Source organism: Macrobrachium rosenbergii, chromosome 9, assembly GCF_040412425.1.
Source record: "Macrobrachium rosenbergii isolate ZJJX-2024 chromosome 9, ASM4041242v1, whole genome shotgun sequence".
NCBI classification, from domain to species: domain Eukaryota; kingdom Metazoa; phylum Arthropoda; class Malacostraca; order Decapoda; family Palaemonidae; genus Macrobrachium; species Macrobrachium rosenbergii.
In genome coordinates this window covers 50,123,608-50,132,883 of record NC_089749.1, presented here as the reverse complement: position 1 = coordinate 50,132,883, position 9,276 = coordinate 50,123,608, and the positions used below count along the sequence as shown (strand labels likewise).

General features: G+C 37.3%; 1 protein-coding gene across 1 annotated transcript in view; it reads left to right on the top strand.

Moving 5' to 3' along the window:
- The first annotated feature begins 8,510 nt into the window (after positions 1-8,510).
- LOC136841780 (mucin-2-like) overlaps positions 8,511-9,276 on the top strand; it is a 33,079-nt gene continuing 32,313 nt past the window's right edge. Inside the window, exon 1 of the mRNA XM_067109066.1 lies at positions 8,511-8,643. The gene's annotated coding sequence lies outside the window, so the exon portion shown is untranslated. The remainder of the gene's footprint in view (positions 8,644-9,276) is intronic.

Sequence of the window (9,276 nt, the reverse complement as noted above, 5' to 3'; positions counted from 1 at the left end):
ACGCCGAACACTGGTGACCTTTTAGCCTAGCCATTCAGCGCTTGTGAAAGTGTAAAGTAGTTAGAGCGGTTGGACAGCAAGATAAAGAGATCCAGAAAATAAAAATGAAGTATAAGGATCTAAAAGGTGAACCAAGAGAAAACCCCAGAATTGCACTTAGAAGTAACAGATCGAGAACTTGGACAGATAGGCTGAATAAAGGAATCAGGAGTGGATTTGAAGTAAAAGGTTAATAAAAGTGAGTGCAGCTTGGGGCTGAAGGAATGCTGCAAACACCCTTTAGTACTAATATAGTGCCCCAGGTCAAGTACATGACGGCCTTATACCATATGGGCTTTTGGTCTAATGAATTAATCGGTTAGGTGCCTGAGATATTCATAAAAGTGTCCATAGCCATTCTGTAAAACATTTTTAAAAGTTTATACAAAGCAAGGCCTACAGAGTTAACCATGGGTCTCAAAATATAATTTTCTTCATGTGTTTTAACCAAACCATATAAATATATGGTTTTAATGGAAGGTCAGTGGAGCAATGATAAACAAAGTCTTCGCTGTTTTTCAGTATTCTTTCATCACTAACTTCATCAAGTGAGTTTTTATGCAATGCCATCGTCATCTGGATGGTTTTAACACATTCAGTTCCGTCAGTGCATACCTAAACTGTTCTTTGAGAAATTAATTTTACTGTGAAATTTTGATGATGAATAAAGTACTTTTACAATATTAAACAGCTGATGTGGAAGATCACTGGATTTTTTAAAAGGAAAACTGGGACGCCACTACAGACAAAGTAACTGGCACTGTTGAAATGACACTCGTGGCAAAATGGCATCAGTCTTGGCTGTCACTGCCAGCAGTTATGCATGATTGTGCTGCCTCTGTTCTGTTCAACTCTGTGGTTGTGTAAAGAGGCAGTTCTAAATCAAATGCAAAATTATTATTAAATATGAAGTTTTGTAGTAGTACATTGGCCATAGAATCCACTGTCCAGTGATTTTGGTAACAGATAAAAATCAGAGGTTCTTGAGGCCTGTATAGCTGGACACTGGGCTAACTCAAGTTTAAGATTCATTTTTCTTTTATATGGGCATTTTGCAAAGATTAAATCTTAGCTGAGAATTTTTCGCCCCAAATTTTATATTAATGTTTCTACATGCACTGATTGGAATATCTTTCTGCATCAACTTCATGTAAAAAAGGTACAGTAGTTCAAGAAACCATGAAATCTTTTCATCTACCACTTATGTCGAAGCCTCAACATTTCTTCACACTGCGACCTGTATAACTATATATTTTTTGGCAACATCATTGACACTAAGTAGTTGAAGAGTCATTCATTTCAGTCTGTTAAGATCAGACACAAAGGTCAGCAAATGATCACAACGTGTCTTGTCTAGTCAGAATGGAAGAAGAATCCAGTTTTGTCCACTTTTTGTCAAGCCATACAGTGACTTTCTTAGTTCCACACTAATTTGTTCATCATTTTTACAGTAAACTTCAAAACCTTCAGGTTGTTTTGCATAGAGCTCACATTTAGATAGGCAGTTTTACACCCAAGAAATGGACAAGTGAATTGCATCAGTATACAAATGGATGTAGGGCATGTCAAGCAAGCTTTCAAATGGCAATTGCCATCTGCACGAAATTTAACAGCAAAAACCTGTGTCCCCCTTCTGACTTTCTACTTTCTAATAAAGGATCTACTATTTCAAAAGTATCATCCTTTGAAGGCTCACGTCTCATTCGTAAGTGTCTTTTGGTGGTCTGTTGAATTAAGAGGTAACAGTATCTTTGTACTGTAAGTACTGAGCTTCGCTGCCAGACCCAGGTTGAACCGCATGGTTTGGTGGACAGTCACAGAGCAGCTTCCAGTCATGTGCTTATACATCACAGGCATTACCTGGATTTAGATCTTGATTGTATACCTGACTTACCTACTTGTAATTACATTTCCTCCTGCATGGTGTATTAAAAGCAAGCTTGATCCTGAGAATAAATCAGCGGGCTCCAGGACAAGGGTATATATTTACCTTACACTACCAACCATATAACCACTAAAATACTGTAGTGCTTCGTGCTCTGGCTCACTCACTCAAAATTACACAAAACCCTGGCAATTAATGGACTAACTAATGCCATACTACTGAAAAATTAAGGCCATTAGAATAAATATAGCATATAGTGCTGGTTCACTCTCGAGTTCCCGGGAATGTAACAATTTCAAGCAGACCCCAAGTGCTTGCATAACTCTGTGGTGACTAGCAGACTTAACTGTGGTTGTACCTACTGTACTACTATTGAGGCAATCTTGTACTGGAAAAATACTGAGTGATGTCCGTGGATGGAGTAGCAAACGCAAATATCATAAACCTCCAACTGGCCTCTTCTTGTCACTGGAACCGTCCGTCTGGTTATGAGAACAGTAAATACAATTCTTCCTCTGAAATGTCATGAGTTCAATCAATGAGGCAGATTTCTTCCTCGTAGTCATTTCAGATGCCCTCTTCCCTCTGCGTCATGTGCTGGTTAGATGTGCAAGGTAGGAGAATGCATGTGAGGACCAGCACAAGTCTCTCATAGTAGAATTCTTCCTACCACTGCTTGCCGTGCACAACAGCCCCTAAACTTGCTGGACCCACTATTGAGGACATCATGTGACAAACTCAAATCCCTCCTGACATTGCCAGAACCTGACATAGACAGAAAGCCAAGTAAAGGTTGACCTGGCAAGGGAAATATGGTTACAATGCACGCCAACAAATATTTGTGTCAGCCACCCCAATGATGAAGGAACCCCTTCATCATTGTCAGAACTATCAAAGAAGCTGACAAGTTGCTGGAGGCCTCTGAGGCCTCACAGTGCACTTCCCATACCATCTGCAAAGCCAGAGAAGAAAATCAACAAGACCAAGATGACAACACACAAGCCAACGTCTTGCAAAAGTGCCCTTTCAAGCTGTAACAAAAGGGGTTCCCAAACCCACAGTGCTCTGCATATACCATCATAAATTCTGGAAGAGAAGCAATAACTGAGCCCCTGTGCGCTGCTGGAGAAAAAATAAGCAAGGTAGGCACACAAGAAAAATGACTTCCACATCTCTTCATGCCTGTGGCAGGAGGTTCCTTATGGATATGAACCACAGAAACATTTTCGTTGCATGCCCATCTTCTTAACCAAGTCTCCATTGGTAATTTCATTCCTCAATTGACTTTTCCATGAGGCTGCTACTATAAACGTAGTAGATAAGAACAATAGATATGTAATGCCATAAGTGCAATTTCCTTTATTGCTCCATCCTTCTATTTTCCATTTATCTCTGGAAGCCTTATTCTTCCTTGCTTCTACATGTTACTTTCTCCTTTCTTCAAAAGCTTCAAACTAATTTCTTCAGTTTCTCTTACTATACAAAATCGCTCTAGCATATAGGCCATCTGAAAACCTTAGCTATTCTCTCCTACATTCATCATATGTTTTCTTTCTCTGTAACTTTGCAGGCATCTTCATGTCCTTTTACACAATCATGTGTCTTACTACTTTCTCAATTAAAACCTTACCATTAAACGTACTCTATTATTCTTTCAGTTTTTCTTGACATTGCTGCAACGTCTTGCTCAATCCTAGGGTCTTTCCATTCTCTACCCTTTAAATTGTTTTCTTGAAATCCTCAATAGTTCTCTAATGCGTACTAACCCCGTCTACTCAGTCAACAATGAGCTCTGCCTCTCGTCGTTTAACATTTAAGACAATTCGCTCCACTAACGCTGGACTGCAGTCTCTTCAGAAGGCATCTCACAATTTTAATTGTAATTGGATATTATTTCATTTGCTCATTAACCTTTCCCTCTCTGTCAGCTTCACGTTCGAATAATTTCTTATTCTCCTTAAAGTACTTTTTATTTCCTGCTTTTTTTTTATTATGCATTCGCATAGTTGTCATCTCACAATAACACAGCAGGTTCCTCTTCTTTTTTTCACCAAACTTCTCACTCCTCCCTATGTTTCAACCCTCTGTCTACCATCAGATATCCTCAGACACTCCCTGCTAACCCACCTCTCTCTCTCTCTCTCTCTCTCTCTCTCTCTCTCTCTCTCTCTCTCTCTCTCTCTCTCTCTCTCTCTCTGTATACACACACACACATATATATATGTGTGTGTGTGTGTAGATATGTATATATGTATTACATATTGAAATTAGTGCTTGAATGAACATATTTATTTGTTGTGACTAGCTTCAGGAGTTTTTACTTCTGTCATCAAGCAATCTATTATGGAATATTTGTTTTACACTGCAAATCAGTGACTTAATGAAATAAATTACGATGTATTATAAACAAGGTATAAAATCAGTTGGCAGCAAAATGTATATTGTGAAAAACATTATAGAAATTAAAAGGGGAAACAGGTTCCCGAAGCCTAAAAACACAGGTTCAACAGATCTTTCAATGTTACAAAGAGAGGGTTTGTCTCTAAAGATATATAGAGACACAGATACTCCCAGCTCCATGTCATTGGACCTAAAGATATGGACTGATAAAGATTCTAAATTTATAAGGGCACTCGTACTAGATAATGTATGGACGCATCAATTAGGACATTGTATGGAAGAATGTAAGTACCATTGTACAGTGCATGGCGATTCAAATACAAACATTACACTGAAAAAGAAAAGCAAGAAGGTATCATCAGTCTTGAGGTACGAATCAGTCTCGTTTAGTTGCAGCATCTTAAGCATTATATCAGTTAATATGCAATGGAAAACTGCAGACTGGAAAATCGCAAGATCAAGATGCAACTTCACTACAATATAATGTTTAGTACTGGTTAAAGTAACTGTGGTAAAATTAAGGAAAACTGGACTTTATTAAGTTTTTATGCATATATATTTGAGGTACAAATCCACTCCATGTAAATATTTTGTAGAGTAAAATTTTCTGCGTCTAAACAGATACATCAGCTACACACACACACACATATATACATATATAACATAACATGTATACTGTACATATATATAATATATATATATATATATATATATATATATATATATATATATATATATATATATATATATATATATATATATATATATATATATATATATATATATATATATATATATATATATATATATATATATATATATATATATATATATATAAGGCAGTCCCCAGTTATCAGTGGGGTTCTGTTTCTGACAGCATGACAATAATTGAAAATCACTGTTAACCGAAAATCAGTGATAATAGCGCCGATCCCCAGTTACTGGCACTGATATCTGGTTATCAGCGCCAATAACTGGGGGATCAGAGCCGATAACCGGGAATCAGAGCCCATAACCAGGGGTCGGCGCCACCGATAAGTGGAGATCAGCGCTGATAACTGGGGATCATTGCCGATAACCGGGGATAGGGAGATTGGTGTTGAAAATCCGGTTATCGTCGTCACTGGACAAGCCCCGTAAAACCGGATCGCCAATAACTGGGGACTGCCTGTATATATATATATATATATATATATATATATATATATATATATATATATATATATATATATATATATATATATATATATATATATGTATATATGTATATATTTTTTCCCCTTTGCAGCATAGCAGGAACTCATGCAATATTCTGCCTTTATGTTTCTGTAAATATTGCACATATAGTGCGCATAAAGGGTTGACTAAAGACAAGCACTTCCCAGAGGTGTTTGGCTCCAAACCGAAAAGAATCAGTGTATTCACTCATTGGGGTTTTACCCGAGATACAGAGAAAAAATAATCAGCATTTATACTTATTATAAACGTACATTCATGCAGGTATTCACATAATTTCGCAATACATAACTTCTAAATAATCATTATGTATACGTATTATAAACGTACATTCATGTAAATATTCACATAATTTCGTAATACATAACTTCTTGCTGGTTATGAATTGTTTAGCCATTTTCGTATTCAAAATCACTGTGTCATCTTTGCCTTCATTCATTTTTTTTTTTCTTTTGAAATAATGGTCAGTGACTGAAGTACTTCTCAGGGCCATTAATCTGAGACAAAGTCTCGTATCCACCATTTTAGACGCTTCAGAAAATTTCCTCTGAATGTCGCAACACCAGCCAGGAAGCTGAGACCTATAGTGCGGCAAACTTACGAAGAGAGATGAGTCGTTTCTCTGAATCCTTACATTGCTGCCACATCTTCCTCGCCCTCCAAATCCTAACTCAGTCAAGAGAAACCCCTTTTCTCTGGGAATACTTAAATCTGTTCCTAAATTGACCTTGTATAGCCTGGCTTAATCTTCTGACTTCGTTTTCATAGTATTACTGTGGTGACTGTCCCATTTACCGCCCACTAAACCTAAACACACCTCCCAGTTAAACCTAAACACACCCCTTGCTAAACCTGAACACTTCCCCACTAAGCCTAAATACACACCTGCAATAAACCATAACACATCCCCATCTAAGCCTAAACACAATCATTAATACAGGAAAGAAACACATTTTCATTAGTATATTTCTATGTTATCGAGTACATGGAATGAGTTATGATAAACCCTCAGAGATCATTTACCACCAAAGTTACAAAGGGGAATGGGGTATGGTTTGAAACCTACCCTATTATCTAAGTTGGGCCAAATGATGGCCACGTGCCAAATTTTGTGTAGATCGGTCAAGCGATTACCACAGAAGTTACAAAGGGAAGGGGGAAGAGGAAAGGGTATGGGTTTGAAACGTGCCCTATTATCTAACTTGGGTCAAGTGATGACCACTTGCCAAATTTTGTGTAGATCAGGCAAGCGGTTACCACTTAAGTTACAAAGGGAAGGGGAATTGGGAATGGGGTACACATTTGAAACCTACCCTATTATCTAAGTTGAGGCAAATGATGGCCACATGCCAAATGTTGTCGAGATCGGTCAGGTGGTGCAGTGCACTGTAGGCATTACGTAAGGCTCCTTGCAGCGTGCCTTCGGGCCCTAGCTACAACACCTTTCGTTCCTTTTACTGTAACTCCTTTCATATTCTCTTTCTTCCATCTCATTTTCCACCTTCTCCTAACAATTGAATCATAGTGCAACTGCGAGGTCTTCCTCCTGCTACACCTTTCAAACCTTATCTTTCTCAATTTCCATTTTTTCAGTGCTGAATGACCTCATAGGTCCCAATGCTTGGCCTTTGGCTTAAATTCTATATTCAATTCAACCATATTTTTTGGAAGCTCGAATTTCAAGTCAGTGGCCCCCGTGGGCGTGTTCCATATGAGCAGGTTTCATCTTCTGAATAATAATAATAATAATAATAATAATAATAATAATAATAATAATAATAATAATAATAATAATAATAATAATACAGTAGTATGGAACTTAACGAGTCGTTCGGAAGAGCAACAGGCCATGCTGCAACAAGGCCAATTAAAACAACAAAACAAAAACAACAGTTTTATAGACGGGATGCTGAGGGCGAGGAATAAATGAAAGTCTCAATTCCACTTCGGCTGACAGTCTATAAATCACTCCTAGTTTTTCATTACCTTTTTCTCCGAGCCGACTTTCCCTTTTATTGCCTTCTTATCATCTCCTTCACTATTTACGATCTCGCTCATCGGTCGTGATGCCTTTCTTGTTTGGCGCCCACGCTTTTATTTTTGTAGACGTGATTAATTGTAAGAAAATCCTGGTGTCTAAAAAAAAATTTTTTTTTACATTTAGTGCATTTTAATAAAAGCGTTTTTAAAAAAGTTTTTTTTTTACATTTTTTCTTCTGTTTTACTTTTTCCGTCATGTTTGCCTCAGATAACATTTCTGTGTTTACATATTTCATCGTAAGATCCATTTACTTGTTAACTTTCCTCTCTGCTGTACTTCCTATATAACAACTGTTCTCTCTAAAGTGCTTGCTCTCATTCATAGCCTGTTTTTATGACTTATTATCTTTTTCCTCCTCTTTTCTTCTGACTGTCCATCGTCCCGTAATCGGATGCCCGATCTCCTCTTTCCTCTGCTCTTCAATTGCACCTGAGATAATTTTTCTTTTACTTGACCTCGAATTTCCAAATACCACCGCTCAGTGTTTGTTCCTCCTTTCCGCCCAATTATCGACTAAGACTTGACTCCTAACGACCCTACAAAGCCGTTGAGGTCTGAACAAATTTTGGCTATTACTAAGGGTTCTTTGCACCGTCCCTTCCGCCCCTAGCTGCAAATACCAATCCATTCATATTATCACCTTGTTATCATCCTAACAATTATTTCTTAGTGCACTGTTACACATTCCAAACTAAAGTTCTTTGCAACCTCATAGGTCCAAGTGCTTGGCCTCTGGCCTAAACTCTACAGTCCATGCCTATAGAAAAAACGAAATATTGCATAAAAATACAAAATCATCCGGGAATAACATCGCATCTGCCTATGTAGAAACAAGTGTTGTTGTCAGCCAGGTATGTACCCACACATCCGTTTATATTATAGGCTGAATGTCGTTTAATTCTGACAGACATTCCCTGCTTCACACTGGTTATTATTGATCAAGCTTTGCTGGTCGTCGGAGTTCCGTGTCCTCTCGGCCGACACTGACGGAGGGAACGGAGAGGCGAGTCTCCTGAAATTTCCTACGCAAACGCCTTTTGTGGTAAGTCTGAGCCTCCTGATGACATGTGCGACACTCACGGGAGGACGTTTTCTGAAGTGTCTAAAGTGACGGATACGAAACTTTATCTTTGACTAATTGCTTATTTCAATGACTGAAAGAAGAGGTGTGAACTTTTGCATGTGTAAACCAAGTGATGGGTAAATGAAGTAGTTGTTTTCGATATGTATAAATGAAGAGCGCCAAACAATTTACATTCAGCAAGGAGTTATGCATAATAAAATACGTGAATAATTGTATGAATCTACGATCGAAATAACGATGTATCGTGATTTACTATTTTCGTCTGTCTCTCAGACGAAACTGCACAGATTGTAGACATTGCCTCTTTTCGGTTCGAAGGCAAAAAACTCTTCTGGGAGAGAGAATAATTATATCCTTGTCAATAGCAGACCCTTTAATTGCACTAAATGGCAGGGTTTGATAACGCATGAGGCAAAAGTTTGCATGAAGTCACGTTATGATATATATATATATATATATATATATATATATATATATATATATATATATATATATATATATATATATATATATATATATATATATATATATATATATATATATATATATATATATATATATATATATATATATATAAATATATATATATAT